The 18,888-nt window shown below is 37.8% G+C and overlaps 1 pseudogene; it reads left to right on the top strand.

Annotated features, from left to right (window-relative positions):
* The window catches only part of LOC143388468 (RNA-binding motif, single-stranded-interacting protein 1-like), a 144,687-nt pseudogene extending 128,918 nt beyond the window's left edge, over positions 1-15,769 (top strand).
* Positions 15,770-18,888: the final 3,119 nt, after the last annotated feature.

The raw sequence follows: 18,888 nt of genomic DNA on the forward strand, positions 1-18,888 counted from the left end.
GTGGGTACTATTATCCACATTTCATTGATTTTGAAACCAGAGACATTAAATAATTTGCAGAGTCGCTAGCTCATAAATTTCAAACTCAGGGACAATAACCCTGAAGCTAGTGCCCTGGCCATCATGCAGTATGATCAGATTGACAGTGATTTTAAAAAGATAAATAAGATACAGAAATGTCCATAAAGTGTTATAAGAATAAAGAAAACTGGGTACAATAGCACATGCCTGCAGTCCCAGAGACTCAGGAGGCTGATGCAGAAGGATCTCAGATTCAAGGCCAGCCTCAGCAACTTAGCAAGACCCTATCTCAAAGTAAAAAAAAAAAAAAAAAAAGAACTGGGAGTGTAGCTCAGTGACAAAGTGCCCCTGAGTTCAATTCCTAGTTAAATAAACAAATCAAGCATGACTCCTTTTCAAATGGAATACTATGTAACCATTGACAAATGACTGTATAACAAGATAGGGAAAGATCCACAATAGAAATGGTAGAAGAAAAGTATCTGTCATCACAAATGTGAAAAATAAATGACTTGGAAAAGCAGTGAAAATAGAATATTAAAATATTTATGGGGGGCAATAGAGGATATTGAGTTTTTGTTTTCTATTTAACATGATTTTACTATTGTCACATTGTTCTTTTAGTGACCCTTCTTTGGTGGGTTGGGAAGAGAGGTGAAAGAACCAAAATCGAACCATGCAGAAATGAAGCTGATATGAAAAAATTGCAAACGGTACTCTTCTCAACCTGAATGGTAGCCAGCAACACTGTGTAAGGCATAGTAAAGGAGGAGAGACCAAATTCCATCAAAGCCCCCCTGGGAGAAGTGTTCACAGAAAGTATAGCTGTGCTCATTGGATAGGACAGAGGGGCTAAAACAGGAAATGGTGTTGTTCACATAAAAAATTAATCTTAATAAATTAATATTTATTGGTTCCTTAGGTTGAAATTTTTACCAGGTAGTTCCTTACATATTGTTTGTGATAATGTTACTTTAAAAACGCCTCACTACGAAAGCTAATGAAGGTTGCTGAGTGATCTGGTTTTCCAAAATTGATGGGAGAAACTTCTATCGAGGGCAGTTTACATTTTGCTGACTGTTAATTGAGATAAAATACTGCGTAACTAGAAAAAATGGTACTTTGGAAAGAGAGGTCATTCCATCTGTTTGTGCATTTCATCATCAGACATGATAGTACTAAGACCTCACATAGGACAGGCTGAGGAAAGGTCCATTTCAACATCTGAGCCCAAATCACTGTAGAATCTGAGCTCAAAAGACAGGTTAAGGAAACTGCAGAGATGTGCAATCAGACATTTATAAAATATCATCCCTCTCTCAAGTTTGGTTGAGGGCATATTGAAGAGTCCAGTAATGCCATGATCATAGATGGCTCTTCAGCGGATACTACCTATGATCAGTGTTTGCATCTGAGGTGTTGCCTTGGGCTTCTCACAAGTGTGCAAGGTCACGGTCACACCATGGTTGTCAGGCTTTGGGGATGCATGTTCCTGTTGGTTCTGATGAGGAAGAAAATAACTTCTCTATCAGTTGCTGAGTAAAAGAACCTGACAGACCTCATGAGATATCTGAGATTTACCCTTATTAAGGGGAAATTCAGCCTAGAACACTGTGTATAATTAGCAAAATAATCAATTTGGGGTAGATTATATACTTTTTATATCACTTTAATTTCAGGAATGTGTCTCACATCACAAATCATGTTAGAACTCTTTGCAGTTATTGTTTTGAACAATAAAGAGTTGCTAATATAGAAAAATGACCACGTAAGAGATTATCACTGGTGCTGGGTATATAGTTCAGTTGGTAGAGTGCTTACCTCACATGCACAAGGCCCTGGGTTCAATCCCCTGCACCACCACCAAAATAAAAAAAGAGATTGTCACACACTAATTTTGCGAAGTTAATATGCCCAAGCTTCGCTCATCCCTATTACTAGCTTTTATGGCACTTCCTGTTCTCAGTATCTGCCTTCTAAAACACAACCAAAGAGGCTAGCTGGAGGATCCCTCTGTAGAATATGCCAACATCCCACACCATCTCCCTTCAGCCTGTAGCCTGCACATTAGGCTCCCAGAAGCAAACTGAAGACATCCCTTCATTTTGAAGGAATCACAGGAGAGACTAATTAACCAAAGATCTCTCAATTTTTAACAAGCTTGCACGCACTGAAAAATAAGTGGCTTCATGGTACAGAACTGGGTGTTTTGTTTTTCTGTGCAAAAATCTAACTGAAATCCTCTTACCCTTGCTTAGCAACATGGTGTCAGATAAAATAAATTAAGCCCATTTGCCACATACAACACCTGTAAGTCTTTACCTAATTTGCTTTTCCAGAGCACACAGAGAAACATTAAATTCCAGGCATGCATTCTTTCTCGCCACACTCTCCAAGTCAATGGAGCAGTGATTGTGAAAGACAGACGGCCGCTGTCCCCACGTCAGTACTTTGCTTCCACATAACATTTCTATTTAGAACAAATCTCTCTAAAAACAGTACTTTGTCCTGTAAATGACTAAATGAGTTTTCATAAGATTGGAAATATTCTCTTCCCCATTAAATTGCATGCCCCCTGGAGGCAACAACTCAGATCTGCCACTGTACCACTGGCTCTTGTGTCCCTGCCACATACATAGTAGGGCATTAAAACTTCAACTGATAAGGAGACCAGAGAGAATTTTGATAAAAGAAAAAAGCTGTTAGAATTTTATATTTCTTCACAAGCAAGACTTGGGCACTCCTAGTTCACTGAAACAAGGAGCCAGCAACATGTAAAAACTGGGTCATTTCCCCTGGTTACATTCTTTAAAAACAAGAAATTTGTTTGGCCTAAGAAATTACTGCCAGTACACACTGTTTCTACTACTTACCTTTTTGCTTTTAGAGGAAAATATCATATCTTAATGGCAGCACAAAAATCAGGTGGTAAATATAATTCATATTTGAAAGATTCAACTACATCTTGTTCCATGTGTTTCTGTCTGTGTGTGTGTGTGTGTGTGTTTTATTTTAAATACCATATGTATTTGCAAAAATGCCCTTACCACATATTTTAGCAGACTTCATTCTTACCTGAGATCTGCTTTTTTCTGACAGGACAGAATCTAGATGAAAGCACATTAGAAGCACATTACATCCAAATAGGAACATTGGCCACTTAACAAGTGAGCTTCAACATGCATCAGGGTCTTGCTACCAAACTGCCTTCATTCACACCTGCCTGCCGAGACAGCCCAAGGGAAGCTTCCAGAATGAGCAACCTGGTCACCTTCTTTCCCTGGAAAGAATTATACTAATTGAGGAAAACAGTTTGTATCAATCACTGAGCACAGGAAGCGCTTTAAAAAATTAGTTAAATTTCAGTCTAGGTGCTAGTTTTTATAAACCCTCTAGATAAAAGTGTCTGCCACAAAGTGCCAGCTCCACAGAGTTTATTATATTCCTTTGCCCTACAGGAGTATATGGAAGCAGGACCTTATAACCTTAAATATCATTGGAGAAAACATTCTACTTTGAGGCCCTTTCTAGATGTGCAGAGAGTGAGATCTTGCCTTTCTTCATCTGAGTTCTTGTTCTGTCCGTCATTGTTAAGTGAGGCCACCACCACCCACCCACACACACACACACAACCTGCATTTCAGGCCTGCACTTAACACGCTTTCACATTGACCCAGGAGCCTGAGGAGAGTTTCAGTGCTAGAATTTTAAGTATAATTTGCCCCAAAAGGTGAGTAACTTTGAAAGATTCCAGGTATAAAAAGTCCTTATTTGCAGAAGATTTTGTCTTTTATTCCTTCCTACTTGGATGCTATTTCTCAGCCCTTGTTTCTACCTGTCCCTTAATGACCCTGTAGTAGAATTAATAACAGTGATTATAAAACTTTCTTGCTTCATTGTATCTGTTCACTGTCTGTAATTGGTAAAGATAGAATTTCTAAAAACACAATTTTTTTTGAAAAGACAAGTAGTATGGTTCATCTGTATTCTGGGATTTGGCTGCAGTCCATCTTCTATCATACCCAGTTTGCCTTCTATGGAAGTTTCATATTCAGGAAAGCTCAGGTGGAGGTATTGGAGACAAGAAGGTAAACAAAGGAACACTAAAATTCTCACCAGACACCTAACATTTTTACTTTGAACAACTACTACCTGTATTAGTCCATTTTTTCATTACTATAACAAAATGTGTGAGGCTGGATGACTTAATAAAGACGCTTATTTAGCTTATAGTTCTAGGGATTCAAAGGTATACTGCCAGTATCAGCTTGCCTCTTGTGAGAGCCACATGATAGGTGGTATCTGTACGTGAGCATTATTACAAGACCAAGCCAGAGAGCAATTCAGGGTTTGGGCTTGCTCTTGTAAGAACACAGGATCCTGCAAGAACTACCTCCACTCCTTCTTAGGTTTGACCTAAGGACCTTCCTGTGTGCTTCACCTAAACATTGCCACACTAGGGACCAAGCTTCCAACATGTGAACTATTTATTTAGGAAATCATATCCAAACCGAAGCATACCCAGAGTACAGTTGCCATTCAGAAATGACTCCCATTCCAATGCATCCTTCAGGAGTGGTTCAACCCAGGAAGGGAAAAGCATACCAGCCAACAGCCTAGACAGCTCACCGAGACGGAATCACATACAGTTCGGTGTTTTGTGTTTTGGCAGAGAAATGTTGAGAGACACTATTGCCTCTACCCTGTCATTAGCGGGTGGATAATAGTGATATAAAATAAGAGATTAATTAGGATAATAAGCGGCAAAGGAGAAAGGAGTAAATTTTCCACAAGTAATATTTTTCTCTTCATGGTTATTTAAGTTTGAAACAGAACTTGAAAGTAGTAATCATGGTTCAACAGTAGACAAAGGATGGAATGTGGGAACCAGTCGGGAAGGTGTGAGTGCCTTTATTATATTAACAAGACGCATGCAGAAAAATGCACAACTTCCAGGAATGCGCTGCTGCTTCTATCTCAGAAAAGCAAATTGAAAAAGGAAGTCAGGGGTGGCCTATTGTGCTGCCTGTGGTTTGTTATTTTGTCTCTTAGTTCTAATGAATGTGTCTCCTTTCAAAGAATCTCTGCATCTTTTCTACATTTGTTGCTTGGGTTTCCCTTTGTCTCATTTTTGTGAGATGGACACTTGGTTAAAAAAAAAGAAAAAAAACTCACCAAGTGGAATGGTTCAGGTACAGAAAAGTCTTTAAATGGGACGGGCAGGTGTTGGAAGCTTTCTCACGATGACAGACTTCACTCCTGTGTCCCAGGAACAAATGAGGTCTGTGTGTATCCATTCATTGATTCAGCCTCTAGGTAAGAAGCACCTACCAAGTGCCCTTTGCTTAGACACTGGGAATGCAGTGATGACAGAGCACACAGGAAGGAAAAGCAGGCATCAGGGAACACAGACTTAGAAATGCTGCAATTACATATAGGGGTATGTGCTACAAAGGGGGGACTTGTTTTCCACCAGGAGGAGTGGAGGTCCCTCTGAGGAATGTTAATGGGAAGCTCCAGAGGCATTTGCAGCTGGAGGAGTGCAGGGTGGCACAATCCTATTTTCATTTGAAGATTATTTGGGTGACTGTTTAAAGGCAGAATTGTAGAGAAGCCAGAAGGCAAAGAAGTGCCCGTTTAAAAAAAAAAAAAAAAAAAAAGCACCAAAGTGAATGGGAAGATTCCTTTGCTTCTTCAACAAAATGGCCCTTCAGATGTTTTCATGATGCCCTGGTTTGGAAATAATAACCAGTGTATTATTCTATACTAAGATCTTTCACCAGTGGCTGATTTTCTAAGGGTCTGAAGAAGCTTCTGCCTTGCAGTGTTCTATTAGTTCCCTCCTAGCTCTCACACTGCTCCCACTAAAAAAGAAATCCCATTACGCTTGTCACCTGTGCGTGCGCACGGTTGTGGTTTTGTAATATTTTTGCCCGATCACTCAGCTCCTACAGAACCTTTATTTTGCAAATTTGCGGATGGAGGACAGAAGAAGAGACAGAACCCAAACAAATACATCCCTAATGTAAGACCATGGCACTGAGAAGGAGAGGTGAGACTTGTAAGTCCTTTCTTAACTTCAGTGTGGGTATGCAGTCGTGGGCAGCTCCGAAAGGTCACACAGGCATCTCCCTTCAGCTGCCTGGGTCACACCTTTCTGCCAGCACGTTTTCATTCAAGTAATGCTCAGACTGAGACCCTTCCCTCTGTGTGTGTGGGGGGGTGCTCACAAAGTGACAGTTCTCCACATAGATGGTACAAACAGCTGTGTTCCCCAGCTAGCTGCCTAAGTAGGAGGCTCTAAATTGCTATGGAACTGCAAGAGTGTTTTGAAGGTCTTTTATGCCATGGTTTAGGTATGACCATTTAGAAGGGTTTACATTTATTATATTCAAAAAGTATTCTAAATAACATTAAAATAAATGTATTTGTCATTGAGGGGTTTTTTTGGGGGGGTTGTATGTTTATTTAATCTTGTTCTTTTGAATAGTTTTTTTTTTAACCTTCAATTTCTTAATAAATTATTGGGCCTCCACTTCTCTATATTTCTTTTCAATGAATTGTTAACATAATTTTTAAAAATAGCATGCAGGTCCCAGAATGTCTGGAGAAAATGTTCTAGAATCTGGACCGTCCAGTGATAATCACTAGCCACTTTTGGCCATGTGTACACGTGAAATGTAGCTGTTTTGCTAGAGAGATTGAATTTTTCTATTTAATTTTAAATAGCTACATGTGGCTAATGGCTACCATATGGGACAAGCAACAGGTCTAGGGCTTAATTCTCTTACTGAGCTTACAATTATGCTTGGCTATAGCAAAAAAAAAAAAAAGAACATTTTTATCAAATGTTACTGTTACTGTCTTATGTTGCAATGTCTAAGAAATAGCATTATCAAATCATGCCTTTCCAGCTGAACATTTATGTCCTTCTCTTTCCTGTAGGCTGGAATGACACTCCCTTACGACCCGACCACAGCTGCTATACAGAACGGGTATGTTGTTATGATAAATGCGTAATTGCTTGAGGGAAATTAAAGGTGGAAAATATCATTTTTCCATGAATTATTCCACTTAAAGGATTACTTAATACAGGCTTTTGTGTTTATTCTAGATTTTATCCTTCACCATACAGTATTGCTACAAACTGAATGATCACTCAAACTTCTTTTACACCCTATATTGCATCTCCTGTATCTGCCTACCAGGTTTGCACCTTTAGGATTTGTCAGTAGTGCAACAACTTATGATCGTGAATCTCTGCTGCATTTTTTAATGTGTCTTAAAAATCTGAATATTTATAATGAAATTTAACTCATTTTATGCAGCTTTTGGGTACTCAATTTAGAATAAGCTGCTTTTGATTTGATAGACTAATTTGCTTTTATGTTTAGGAAAATATGTAAAGCCAAGGAAATGGTTGCCCATTATCTGTCCTTGGAAACATGGCAATTTAGAACTGAGACAAACCCACATACTTCCTCCACTATCCGACCAGCTTTTAGATGCCAGGTGTCCCAAAAACTGAAATATAAGAGAAATGCCATTAGGTAAAATACAGAATAGGTGTGTATCTTGCTTTTATTTCTTTGTCAGCAGAAACTAATAAAAGAAGTAAATATGCTTATACACAAAGGTGTGTCAGTTAGGTTACATTCAGTAAACAGTGCAGATGAGATTTGGGGTCTGCCCACCAAAAGAAAGAAAAAAAAAATAGAGGCAGCTCTATTTTATATATGTTATTTTGTGCAGAGGCTTTACCTTAAATTCCCAACTGAGGAAATCTATTAAGCACTATCATAAGGTCAATCTGATTATACTTCAGGGATAGCTCCTCTTTTACATGACCCCAAGAGTGCACGTGCCCTCTCCCCTGCATCAGAGCCCCTCCAGATGTTGACTGCCCAGTCCAGACAGGAGCTTCTAATGGAGTTCAGTTGCAGAGAGAGAGAGTTCTCTTCTCTTGACTATTGGTATTCTATGGGACTAAACTAAACTTTGGTGTATTCTTGTTTTAACAACAATTGAATTAGATGTTGTAGTCCTGATTTCTGATCTTAGAGGACTACAATATCTAATGTAACAGCTGTGTTATTTGACTTCTGTAACCTCAGATTCTTCCTCTTTAAAATGGGTATAATAATAGTTTGTCTCATAAGTTTGGAAAAGTTACAGGACTGAGTCTATGAAAAGTGTTAATGAGCACTCAAAATGTTAGCTGTGATTACTATTATCATCAGTAGCTGGCTTATAATAAAAATATATTAGTTATACTTCTTAAATAATAAATTGGTTAACCTAAGCCAATGTCAAAGCTGGTTCTGTCTAAAAAACATAAAAGTAGCTTTGAATAACAGAAAAGTGACTAGATGCACTAAAACTGAAGGGGTTGTTGGGGTTTTGTTGTCTTTTTGTGTTGCTGGGGATTGCACATGCGAGGCAAGAACTCTACCACTAAGCTACATCCCCAGCCCTAAGACTGAAATTTTAAAGTAGTCATCACCACCTCTCTCAGCCTTTAGATTATTGTATGTTCCTTCCCCTGATTGTCAGTCATTTTCCCTTTTCTTTGTTCTTTGAGAGTCGTTTATACTTACCATGGTTCTTCAACCTGCTGGGTATAGAAGTCACTTAATGCCTCTTTAATTGTGTAGTACTTAAGATTTCTATATTTCCCTTGCATTTTCCCTAATAATTCCTATGTCTGATGTTAAGACATAATTTTGAACTATCTGAACTTAGAAATCTGTCATTTATATATCATTAAAAATAGGGGCATGTATAAGCTTATTCTTAGGCAAATCAAAGATTGCACATATTAATTTCAACATATACTGCTATAGATATTTCAGCTATTATGGTTTTTCTCCACTACCTTTTTCCTTCTTTAATATGAAATCAATGTGCATTTCAGAATCATTTCATAGAATAAAAAATTAGAAGGCCAGTTTTGTAATAAATTTGATATAGCTAACTGGAAATAATGTTATCATTTCAAAGGCCTGATTTCCTCTCCTGGGCATTCTGTATACTAAGATACCTGTGGAATTCCATTCCCTTTCCCTGACACTCAGTGCAATAACATCTCAGACGGATTCTTAACCCCATACGTTCAGGGACCAGGTAGGGTCAGTGAATGAGCTTTAAGTGACCTGTGCTGCAGAATGTCACTTGTGTGTGTGCAATTAGTGGGGGTGGGGGCAGTCTCTTTCTTTATTAGGTTTTCAAGGGGATCTGTGACCCCAAGATGGTTAAGAACCAGTGGCAAAGAGTTTAAAAAGCATAGGTTATTATTCCCATTTTCTAATTAGGGAACATTGAGGAATAGAAATCGACCATAGCTGGCTTGATGCTTAAGAGAGAAAATTGGATTAGGAGTCACAGCCCTTAACCTCATAATGCTGCACCTGACTAGATTATAAAGACCGAAGCATATCAAAACTGAGTGCATTTGGCCCACATTGGGATGTACAGGGAACTGCTTGCCTCCCTGTGATTTATCCAGGGAGGGCCCACCACTCGTGTTGGAGTGGGCCTTTCTCTACTAAACCACCGTATGCTTATGTAGTTGGATTTGAGAAATTATTAGCATCTGAAAGAAATCATCAGTATCCCAACGGGGAACGGCTGCAGTCCAGATAACTGAAATGTTAACAAGGCAGAAGCACTTAACTTTGGTCTGCCTTAGGTGGCAAAGGAAACCAGAGAAAACAAGTATCGGGGCTCTGCTATCAAGGTAAATCACAATGCATTCTTCCCCCATGACTCTTCCCCATATTCTCTCTGTAGAATCTCTGAAGTTAACACTAGGGGACAGGATACAAGAAGGTTGTGTTAAGAATTGGAAACTGAAACATTTTTTAACCACATAGACTCTGGAAAGCCCTGGGCATCAAAAAGGGACTGATGTATCCCTCTCCCGAGTGGCAAACGACACAAGCCAGAATTCCTGCCACAAGCCTGAACCTCACATCTTATTTCTCTGTTCAGAGGGTCTTTTTTCTGTGTGGATGCCCTTTTAACTGTAGATGTCAGATATAGTTACTAAAGTTTAATTTCTTCAATCTGAATTTCAGATATTTATTTTCCTCACTAAGTAGAAATTATTAACTACTATGTAAGATTTTTGAAACCTAATGTCCTGAGTAGCAAAGAGAGATTGAATTTGGTTATTTTTATTAAGTCAGCCCATACTTTGAGGGTTAGTTTCTAATCAGATGCTCTAGAATTAATCCTCTTTCATCCATATCCTAAAGCACCTAGTTCATACCTTGATTGTAACACTTTTCACTAATTTGAGACGTTTTACATACTTAACTTCTCTGCTTTAGAGAGTAAATTTATTGAGGGTGGGTCCCATGTCTTATTCACCTTTTTCTCTTTGTTGCCTGATACTCAACAAATACTTCTTGAGTGGGCCAATAGAAATTGGTTCTAAATAATTATTTCATCCCATTCAGAGTGACCAGTTTGCCAAGAATGCTAACTGCCTTATAATCTTTTTACTCATTGATAGTATTGTTTCCTTATTTTCCTTCTGTAGATTTTTAACACAATTAAAAGAGAACTATGCAATTATTACAATGGAAATCATTGTTTCTTTAAAATTCTCCCTTTTCTAGGTGCAAAGTCCTTCTTGGATGCAACCTCAACCATATATCCTGCAGCAACCCGTAAGTTGTTCACCTCAGTGGCCTAATGTTCTGCCTGCAAGTAAGCCATGTGTGTACTCTTCAGGTTAAAACCCCTTGCCATAGGTGATAAGGGACTTGGGAAATTTTAAGCATGGGATATGAAAGTGCACAAGTTTAAAATGAATCAGTAGTAAGCATTAAATAAATTTGTTCATAAGAATTTAAAATATACTCCGTGGGGGGCAGTACACAATTTCTTGCTCACATCAGTTCTGGGGGGATATCTGAGTGACAATGTTTTACAATATTTGATAAAACCACACTCATGTTTTTACTCTGTTTAATGCAACCCTAAAGTAAAGATAGAGATTTTCATCTGTGTTATTCGCCTCTTTGGAAATCAGGTACAGTGTAGTATAATGCACTCTGATAAATAACAAATGTGATTTCTTTGGTGACTTGAACACTTGTTGATCTAATGTGTATCTAGTACTACTTTTTCTAAATGAGCTACTCTTCAGATGACATCACAAAGCTAAGCATGCCTACACTGACCTGCATGCTTACTGTTAAGAAAGCCATAGATTTGGACCTCAGCTTTCTGGTGACAAGTGCAGAATGGGGATCCTGATAATCAGTTTAAAGAGTTTGTGAGATAAACATAGATCTGTTGCTTAGGAAGAGAACTTGGCTCTTGGTCTTAAGATGAGATTGAAATTCGTCCCAGAATACCTCTCCTAAAGTGGGCACTGTACTATATGACTGTATGTATGAAATAGCAATCCAGGCATAACTAGTTTTGAACAAGAAATGCTTGAGATGACCTTTAGGAAGCTAATAAAACAGGTTGATATTATAACACAGGAAAATACATCTTTGATGCTTATGAATGCACATGTATTATGTGGTATATACACATTTCATACTGGGACACATACGTGCACATATTCATGGCCATGTGTGGATTTGTGATGTGTATTATGTGTACATGAGCAAAAAGATCAGGAAACTCCTTCCCCATTTTCTGGACTTCTGAGTCATGTTCATCTTACTCTGTGCTTTTGATAATGCACATTAGAAGTAGAATGTATCTTTTTTCCCCCTTTGACAACTTTTAGAGACAAAGATTGCACATATTTTAGTTTATCATCTTTCAGGAGACATGAGGAATGTATATAGAACGTTGCTGAGAATTCATTACCTGTTCCCACCCAGATCCAAATTGCCTGCCTGCACACAAACCTCTGCCCACAACTGTGCATATCAATAATTAGATTATCAGTAAAACAAATAACTTATTTAAAGGATATCAGTTACAATGATCCCAGAATGTACATTAGTACTTGTGGAGTATGTTAGAATACTTGCTCCATCAGGTAATTGGCCAACTGCAAAAGAGGAATGATAAAATCCACAGTTTATAGAAAAAATTGAACAATTAAAGTCCAAAAATAATTAATTTTGGTGTAGATGGTCAGTGAACCATCGATCCAAGCATTAAAAATGATGACAGTGACAACTGTGCAATCTGTTAATTTTTTTTAGTGCAATGCTAAGTTAAAAGTAAAAACCCAAGATGTGAAATTCTTCATGTTCTCTGATTGCAACTATGGAGAAACATGCAGAGGCAGGAAGGGGCACATTGTGGTTGTTATGGGAGAGGCTGGATTATAAGTGATTTTTTTTCTTCCCTGTTTTCTTAAATATATTTAATTTAGTCCAGAGCAGTAGCACACACCTGTAATTCCAGCAGCTCAGAGGTTGAGGCTGGAGGATTGCAAGTTGCAAACCAGCCTCAACAATTTAGTGAGATCCTGTCTTAAATAAAATGGGCCAGGAATTTAGCTCAGCGGTAAAGCATCCCTAGGTCCAATCTCCAGTACCCCAAATTTTTTTAAAAATTTTGATTTTTACTCACCAATATTTTTTAAATGAAATGGAAGAACTTGGAATTGGTTGGTTAATGTTCCCTCTTTTGGCACCAGAATCACAAAAAGTTCTGAGAACCACCGAGTGAGTGAAGAATGCTCTTGATCCCAACAACTTAATCTTGAAACAAAGGGCTCTCTTTATAGAGCATTTTTAAACAGATCATTATTATTGGTCCTATTCTTTTGCAGCTACAGAAAACATCACCTGTCTTTTTTAAGCATTTTATACCTTTGCCAGCCAAGGAGAGTCTGTAATCTGTGCTTGCTATTATAGCTCCTCCTGCTGAACTAGCTTCCCAGTTAAGTGAGGGTAGTGTTTAATGCAGGAATTTTTGTGAAGTGAATATCAAAATACCATTTCCCCTAACACTCTTACAAAGTCTCAGGAAAAGCAATCTATTAAGACTTCTGAACCTTATTTATTATTGATACCCCTTGCCAGTCTGAAAGATGTTATTTTTGCTTCACATTAATCACAAAGGGATTTCCTTTGCAAAAGGTAATTATAGAATCTTAACTACTCTCATTTTATCCTTTGTTGCTTCTGTCTCCCATCCACAGGGTGCCCTGTTAACTCCCTCAATGGAGCATACCATGTCACTACAGCCTGCATCTATGATCAGCCCTCTGACCCAGCAGATGAGTCATCTTTCACCAGGCAGCACCGGAACAGTAGGTGGCAAATTAATATCATGTGTCTCTGCAAATAGAGGAGGGTCAATTAATGCACCCCTGTGCCTACCCTATAGAATCACAGGTTTGATGATGACAGTTATTATGCCTGGCCCCAGCCCCACCCTACATTGCCTTCCAAAAAGAAAAAACTCAGATATTTCTTGATTAAGTGAAAAACTGAAAATCTGCTCTCTAGGTTTCCCCTTTGCCAAAATTTAGCACTCACACATGGCCACATCTAGCTTCTTCAACTAATGTCACTGGTATATCATGAAGTACCATTTCATGCAGCAAAGGATGAAGGTGACACATGGTAGCAAAAATAGGAAATATTCCCTCACCTATTCCTTCTGTTTTAGAATTTGAGAGCACTGAATCATGATATTCGTGACTTATTTCACTAGAGTCCAGGGGACTTGGTAGAGTAATGAGGTTGACCTGGTACTAGATCCATGTTGGTTTGTTTATAGTTTAAATTGTAAGAGATTCCCACAGGAGTTTGATGCAGCCTGTATCTATAGTGGCTCAAAAGAACAAAGGGTGGTGCATTTTCCCCTCTTACACTCAAAACCAGCAGCAACTTCTTGTGCAGACTAAGCCAGAGCCATACACAGCCTGAGATGGACCAGAAATTCCTCCTGCCTTTAAGAGTTAGTGACTTCAGCATCAGGAAATCAGGATTCCCTGGCCTAATCTTCAGTGATAGGTCCAATAAGTCATCCACATTTAGGTCTCCACCTGTAGAAACAGTACTAGGTAACAACTCAGGAAGCTGCTAGATGATAACAAGGTCTTCTGATAAAAGATCATCTAGAATGATGCATTAGTGATATTGAATTATTCACTATGACAGACTTTAATGATCTTCACCTGTGTGTTTCTTTGTTAGGAAATCCAAAGACAACATGGAATTTATAGTTTGACAAATTCCTTCCATATGACATATTTACATGGACTAATAAACCTTTGAGGGTAGCGTATTTAAATTTCTTCTTGGAGAACTCCATATATTTTATATCCAGCTCAAAATTTCCTGAGTACTCCCCATTTTGCATGGTTTTCCATTGTCCATCCTGACCTCCTCCTCCTTTTCAGTACATGCCTGCAATGTCAGCTATGCAAGGAGCCTACTTGCCACAGTATACACACATGCAGACGACGGCGGTTCCTGTCAAGGTTGGTGCAGAGTATTAAATGGCCATTCTGGCAATAGGTAGTTTCAAAAATGGGTGAATTAAGTAAAACTGAAAGCAAAATCTATCAAAAGTCAAATATTTGCATAAAAGGATTGACTTTAGACGGAATATGTTATTTGGGACTATAAAATATAATTGTTACAAATTAGGATAACAACATCCAGGCCACATCCCCAAGAACTCCTAGAAATATTTTTGAAGCTTGTAGCACCTTTTTCACCCCTCCAGAGCTCTATCTTGTCACCCCTAAAATGAGATAAAATTGGAGTTTGTAATCCTAGTCCTAAAGATTGTATCAATGGTGATACTCACAAAAGAAGTCAGTCATAATTCAGATAGTAAATGAAAAAGGAAAGCTGATGTAGCAGACGTGGGAGAGAAGCCATACCTATTTTTATAGAGGCTGTTAGTGTAGCTAAATAACTCTTGGTTCTTGTCACTGGAGCTGGTATGGAAGAAGTCTGGCATCTGATTATGATTGGACAGGAAATAGCATTTTCCATCAGAGTATCCTTAAAATTCCAAGGAAAATACTCAGCTCACTTGCTCTTTCCCAGTAGGCACTGGGCAGAACCCAAAGGCTCCCATTTCCAAAAAGGGCCAAAGAACCATGCCTTCTTATTATTTGCCTTTCATTGTGCGATTATGGGAACCACAGTTATCGGAGCCCACAATTCCTTATCAGCAATATTGAAACCCTCCAAAAACTTTGAAAATAAAAATTGTCTTTGTGACTAACTTCTTAGCAAAAATTCTGACCTTTCAAAAAACCCATCTTGAACTGAGACAAGGTGATACATTTGTTCCAGTTACTGTGTTTATGCACTCGGTTCTATATAGAATTACTGATATGTTTGATTATGAGGGACATCCCTAAGCCCTACTTGAGGGTATTATATGATATACAGCATATTTCATACCATGTCTCAGATTCTGAACCTTGAAAATGATGAATTCTAAATCACATCTGACCCCAGGGAAAAACAGATTAAGAAATTTGTTTGATAAATGTAGCTTGATCAGAATAGAGAAGTCAAAGATTTGGATGGGAGGTGTGCTTGGTGTCTATCAGCCATTTCAGCTACTTGAGGAAATGACCTAAAAAGCTCTGCATAATATTAAGAAATTCACTTTAAAAACTGCTTATTTTCAGGTGTATGCCTTTGACTTAGACCCAAGTAGCAGAGTTAAGATTTTACCACTAACACATTTCATCTGCTCTGCTTTGTTGTAGGAGGCGAGTGGTCAGCAGCAGGTGGCTGTAGAGATGTCTAATGACCATTCTCCATATTCCTTTCAACCCAATAAGTAACTGTGAGGTATGAGAGAAAGGTCTCCATTACCAAGGCGCCAATCAGGCAGTCTGTGGTTCCCTTATCAAAATGATGCTTAGAATAACTCAGATCGATCATACTTGATTTCATTATAGCCAGGGCATCCAATCTTGTTAAAATGTTAAAATCAATGATTTTGTTAGTTTGCAGATTCACTGTTCTATGCAAAAAGAATAACACTTTATATTGAAATAAAACACATATACACACACTCCTCGAACCCTCAAAAAAAGTAAGATCTATAACATCATAGAACATCATGTATCAAACTTATTATATAAGTATCCTATACTGTATTCTCTAGTACTCAAAACTAAAGGCAATTTAGCATCAGATGTTGCTTTATCAAGCATTACAAGATTAGTTAAAACTCAGAGCCAAGATATTGCTAGTGTCAGTATCCTTAGATTAAAAGATTGTATTCCCACAAGTACCATTTTTTTTTTACTTTACCATGTATATTATAGTAAAATATCTATATGGAACCTGGTTTCTGGATTGCCCTAGTGACAATATGTATTGTTGGTTTTTATAAAGCCACCCTTGATCTTTGGAGACCCATATGTATTTGGCTCTGATTCTCTTAGAGAGGAAAGAACTTTGCAAGTCCCAGATTGAAAGGCAGATTCAAAACATTGAAAGTGAACATCAGGTCCAGAGTTTGCATCTCTCCATGAAACATCAGTGATGAGCACAGCCTTTTTCAAATACATCTCTTTAAATAAGATTATAAGCTCTATGGTGTATTATATCGAGACCACAAAAGTACTTGTCTTTTATCTTTCTCTTGCAGATGTACAGAAGGGTGTTCTTGCATGAAGAAGGGTGTAAAGGCTGAACAATCATGGATTTTTCTGATCAATTGTGCTTTAGGAAATTATTGACAGTTTTTCACAGGTTCTTGAAAATGTTATTTATAATGAAATCAACTAAAACTATTTTTGCTATAAGTTCTATAAGGTGCATAAAACCCTTAAATTCATCTAGTAGCTGTTCCCCTGAACAGGTTTATTTTAGTAAAAAACAAAACAAAAAAAAAAGAAAAAAAAAACACCAAAAAAGATTTTTATCAAATGTTATGATCCAAAAAAGAAAAAAAAAAAAAAGAAAACTTCAATTTCCTGGGTATGCACAAAGACCATGAAGACTTATCCAAGTGCATGACCGGATTTTTGAGGTTTTGTTCATTTTGTGTTTAATTTGTGTTTTTTTCAGCTGTATGAAATGGGCTTTCTGAAGTTTAACTAGTCCGACTTCACCCATGGTGTTCCATGCTTGCTGTGCAAGTGTTACTGTAACTCAGTGTTGCCATCACGCCTCTTTCCTTAGCTTTCCGTTTTTCTTTCAACGTAGTGTGAAGTGTCTTATCCTTTTCTATGAATTCCAATTTGCCTTAACTCTTTTGATGCTGTAGCTGTTTCAGTAAAAGTTAGTTCAAACTAATGATGTAGAATGCTTTGACCAAATGAGCTGGTCTATTATGCCTTGTAAAACAGCAGCATAGGGCTTTTAAAAGGTAGTCAATAAAAGTTGCTGAAATTTTGGATTTTTTAAATATGTAGTAGGTGTTTTTAATGATTTTTCACATAATGTGTAAGGTAGTGAAATGCAAGAAGGGAAAAACTGTTTTGTGTGAAACACATTTTCTGACTGGGGAACTTTTAATAGGGTTAAAGCGTTTGTAAGGCTGTATTCCAACAGTTTCCTCTGATAGTTTGACTGATGTAGGATATCTGCTGTATGATGCAATGTAAAGTCTTTTTTGCCTTTTTTCAGGAAGAAAAAAAATTAACTTGATGTTCTAGAATTAGTGTTAGGTAGCATTGGGGCTGGGGGAGGGGGCGGGGGAGGGGAGTCACCGAATGTTTTGTCCTTCCTTTATACTAATGATAGTGCTTTAGAATGAGAATTATGCCTGCGATCTGGCAAACCGAAAAAAAAAATGTTGCTATTGCAACTAAATGGCAAAAGCTAAAAGTAAGGATTTCTCTTCAAACATAAGCTGAGATATGAATAGAAGCGAAAGGATTGGCTACTAGCCCTCTCTCTCTCTCTCTCTCTCTCTCTCTCTCTCTCTCTCTCAGGTAAATTTGAAAAATAAAAACGACTTGGCACTTTTAAAGGTAACTTCACCAAAGACCGAAGAGCCAGTAACCAGTAGCTCCAACTTGTCTCAGCATCACATCTTCTGTGCTCTTTATTTTTGCCGGACCAGTTTGCGTTTAGGAGAATGTGCCTTTTTTGTACCTTTGAATATAGGTTTTATAATTTTAATTGATGTATGGACAAACACACACACACAAACAAACAAACAAAAAGCATGAAGGAAGATTTGGATCCAAGCAGTGCCACACTTTACATCATCACTACAAGTGTTCAAGTGTAAAGAAAACAAATTTTGAAACTATGAAATTCCTGATTCATAAACACACAGTTATTTCTACTTTAGTACATATGAGATGATTCACTGTTATTAAAGCTCTTTTATTAAGGTTATTGCATATGTTTTCAAAGCAATGGTAAATTAAGTTGTCTTCCAAAACTGTGTACTTGTCTGGTCAGCTATGTATGATCAGTTATCTACCTCAGAGTCTATTTTCTTTTGTGCTGGGACAAGTTGCTGGCCCTCCCTGTTTCCACAGACCAAATCCTCCTAGCTCAGGAGCTAGGCCTAAGCAGTTATTTCTTTTGAGTATTTTTTAGTTCTTAAATTTTATTGCTTGTATTTGATTATAGATGTCAGTGACATTTCATAGTTTCAAAAGTCCTTGCTGCTCTGAGAAGTGTAGATTCTAGTGAAAATTAAATAGTCATAAGAGAAATGTGTTTGTTTTGTTTTTGTTTCCTTTTTTTTTTTTTAAGTTGTGGTATTATTGGTTCTACGCTCCCTGGAATATTACTGCTTTGTGAAAGTCCAGACTGAACACAGCACCCTCCGTGTACCTAGTACATTTATAAACCTGGGTCTCTCACTACTTGATATTTTTGCATTAGTTAAGACAGAAATTTGATAGCTCAGTTAGAGGGGAGGGGAAATCTGCTGCTAGAAATGTCTGAACTAAGTGCCATACTCATCTGGGTAAGATTTGGGAAACAT

This window comes from Callospermophilus lateralis, unplaced genomic scaffold (assembly GCF_048772815.1).
Source record: "Callospermophilus lateralis isolate mCalLat2 unplaced genomic scaffold, mCalLat2.hap1 Scaffold_93, whole genome shotgun sequence".
Lineage (NCBI taxonomy): Eukaryota > Metazoa > Chordata > Mammalia > Rodentia > Sciuridae > Callospermophilus > Callospermophilus lateralis.